Below are 3,486 nucleotides of genomic sequence, written 5' to 3' on the forward strand. Positions count from 1 at the left end.
ATTATGGGCTAATCGTGATCATGGGGTTGCAACGGATTTATTATGGAATTCTTTAGTTAATTGTTTAATACTTTAGTGTGTGATGATTGCATGATATCTAGTATTGGTTGTGCGTATTTGTCTTATGTGCGTCGCGAACATATAAGATAGGGTGTTAATCTCTTGTGAAGCGACAGTGGATCTTGAGATTTAGAACTTGCCATGCTAGCATAGGTTCATGTACGTTGTGCATGATTAGTGGGTAACTCTAACAGTTTTATTTGCCCTATGTAATCAAAAGGAATAACTTGTGCTTAAATCGTTGTGTTGTCAATTTCTGTAGATATATAGGAACTCAACATAATTGATGACTATTCAACTTCTATCTTAATTGTGGATGCTTGGTAGAATGGTATTAGTACAATGAAAGTTGGCTTTTATCAGTTTCGTGTTATTCGATTAATATCATCACTGTCATATGCTAAAGGTAATAACAATGGCTATAGAAAGAAGTAATAATGAAGTTGTGATCTCATGAGTGTTTTATTATTGATAAATTGAAGTGTTAGTTAAGTAGTTAATTATAGTTAATATTTAATCAACAATTTTAAGTGTTATTATCTTAACATTGAGAAGTAATCATACATTGGTGAGTGAGTTAAATTAGACAATAAATTAGTCTGAGTCTCTGAGGGAACGAACTAGAAAGTATTCTATATTACTTGCGAACGCGTATACTTGTGTGAATATTAGTGCGTGATTTCGCCCTAACAAGTTTTTGGCGCCGCTGCCGGGGACTCGGCGTATTTGTTTAGTTTATGTACTTACCATCATTGGTCATTAGGACTCAGTGATTAGGACGTAGTAGTTAATTACTCTTTTCGGTTGTGTTTCAGGTACTTTAGCAAGCGTTTATGCAAACTCGTTCTCGTGCTCGCAAGAGGACCTTAGATACAGCTGAGGAGAAAGACGAAGTTCTTGATACACCAGAGAAGTTAGATTTTGAGGATTCGGATTCAGGAACTGAGCAGAAAGAACCAATAAACATGGGAGATCGTATTATTCAAGCTGATCCAGCTCTTATGGATTTTTCTCGGCCTAAAATTGATGACATTCAGTCAAGCATCCTTCATCCGGCTATTCAAGCTAACACCTTTGAAATCAAGTCGGGCACTATTCAGATGGTGCATAATTCTGTTTCTTTTGGAGGAGCGGCAACTGAAGACCCCAACATGCACATAAGGAATTTTGTCGAGATCTGCAGCACTTTTAAGTATAATGGCGTGACTGATGAGGCTATCAAGTTGAGGCTTTCCCATTCTCACTGAGGGATAAGGCTAAAGACTGGTTACATTCTGAACCAGCTGGGTCCATCACTACGTGGCAAGATCTTGCGCAAAAGTTTCTGGTGAAGTTTTATCCAATGGCAAAGACTGCTGCTATGAGGAGTGCTCTTACTCAGTTTGCGCAGCAACCTACAGAATCTATGTGCGAAGCTTGGGAACGCTACAAGGAAATGTTGAGAAAATGTCCACATCTTGGAATGCCGGATTGGATTGTAATCACTGGTTTTTATAATGGTTTGGGGGCCCAATCTCGGCCCATGCTCGATGCAGCAGCTGGAGGCGCCTTATGGGCTAAAAGCTATACTGAGGCGTACAATCTTATTGAGACGATGGCTGCAAATGAGCATCAAAACCCAACTCAGAGGATGACATCAGGCAAGGTAGCAGGTATTCTGGAAGTTGATGCAGCCACCGCTATTGCAGCCCAGCTCCAAGTGCTATCAATGAAGGTTGATTCTTTGGCTACGTATGGAGTTAATCAAATAGCTATGGTTTGTGAGCTTTGTGCAGGTTCTCATGCTACGGATCAGTGTTCTCTTGTCAACGAATCTGTTCAGTATGTGAATAATTATCAGCGACAACAGCAGCCTGTGCTAGCGACCTATCATCCTAACAACAGAAATCATCCAAATTTCAGCTGGGGAAATAATCAGAATGCTATTCAGCCACCATATCAGCAAGGAGTGAGTAAACAGTTTAACCCACCTGGATTCCAGCAACCACAGCAGTATGCTACAAGACAATTATATCCTCAACAGGGAAGTGCAGCTGCACCTACTAGTGCTGATTTTGAGGAACTTAAGCTGTTGTGCAAGAGTCAGGCGGTTTCTATCAAGACCTTGGAAAATCAAATCGGTCAATTAGCCAATGCAGTGCTCAATCGTCAAACTGACACTCTTCTCAGTGACACGGAAGTACCAGGCAGGAAGGAAGCTAAAGAGCAAGTCAAGGCTATTACCTTAAGGTCTGGAAAAGTAGCTGATGCTGAAAAGGCAAAAGAAGTCGAAGCTGAAGTTAGAGATGAAAAATCTAAGCAAAAGGAGAAAGTGGCGGAACCAAGGAAGACTACTGTTGAAACATACTCTGCCTGAGGCTAATACAGGGGAGAAACAACTCTATCATCCACCACCTTTTCCTAAGAGATTGCAACAACAAAAGCTGGATAGACAGTTCGGGAAGTTTCTGGAGGTGTTCAAGAAACTTCACATCAATATACCTTTCGCTGAGGCCTCTGGAACAAATGCCTAGTTATGCGAAGTTTATGAAGACTATTCTTTCAAGGAAGGTGAAACTGGATGACCTTGAAACCGTTGCTCTCACGGAAGAATGCAGCGCTGTTCTGCAGCAAAAGTTACCACCAAAACTGAAAGATCCAGGAAGCTTCACCATTCCTTGCACCATTGGCAATCTAACTTTTGACAAGTGCCTTTGTGATTTGGGAGCAAGCATTAATCTGATGTCGTTGGCGATCTTTAAAAAACTGGATCTGCCTGATCCAAAACCCACATACATGTCGCTACAATTGGCAGACCGTTCCATTACTTACCCAAGGGGTATAGTTGAGGATGTTGCTCGTCAAGGGGATAAGCTTTTTTTCCTACTGATTTTGTTATTCTGGATTTTGAGGAAGATAAGAAGATTCCCATAATCTTGGGGAGGCCTTTCCTTGGCTACTGGCCGTACCTTGATAGATGTGCAAAAAGGGGAACTTACTATGCGGGTCCAAGATCAGGATGTGACCTTCAACGTATTCAAGGCAATGAAATTCCCTAAAGAAGATGAGGAGTGCTTAAAAGTGGATGTGATTGATTCTGCGGTTACATCGGAACTCGATCACATGCTAATGTCTGATGCATTGGAAAAGGCCTTAGTGGGGGAATTGACAGTGGATGATGAAGATAGCAACGAGCAATTACAATATCTGAACGCTTCTCCATGGAAGCGAAAGCTCGACATACCATTTGAATCTCTTGGTACTTCTGACCTTAAGAATGCTGAAGGGAAGCTCAAACCATCAATAGAGGAAGCACCTACCTTGGAGCTCAAACCATTACCTGAACACTTGAGGTATGCTTTTTTTAGGTGATTCATCTACGTTACCTGTTATTATTTCAGCTGACCTTTCAGGTAGTGAGGAAGACAAGCTCTTAAGGATTTGAGA

At 41.2% G+C, this 3,486-nt stretch overlaps 1 non-coding gene across 1 annotated transcript; it reads right to left on the reverse strand.

Annotated features, from left to right (window-relative positions):
* Positions 1–1,417: 1,417 nt before the first annotated feature.
* LOC141679937 (small nucleolar RNA R71) lies at positions 1,418–1,524 on the reverse strand. The gene has a single exon (XR_012558213.1). It is a non-coding gene; the product is annotated as a small nucleolar RNA R71 (small nucleolar RNA).
* Positions 1,525–3,486: the final 1,962 nt, after the last annotated feature.

The sequence above is a fragment of the Apium graveolens genome, chromosome 1 (genome assembly GCF_009905375.1).
Source record: "Apium graveolens cultivar Ventura chromosome 1, ASM990537v1, whole genome shotgun sequence".
Taxonomy (NCBI): Eukaryota; Viridiplantae; Streptophyta; class Magnoliopsida; order Apiales; family Apiaceae; genus Apium; species Apium graveolens.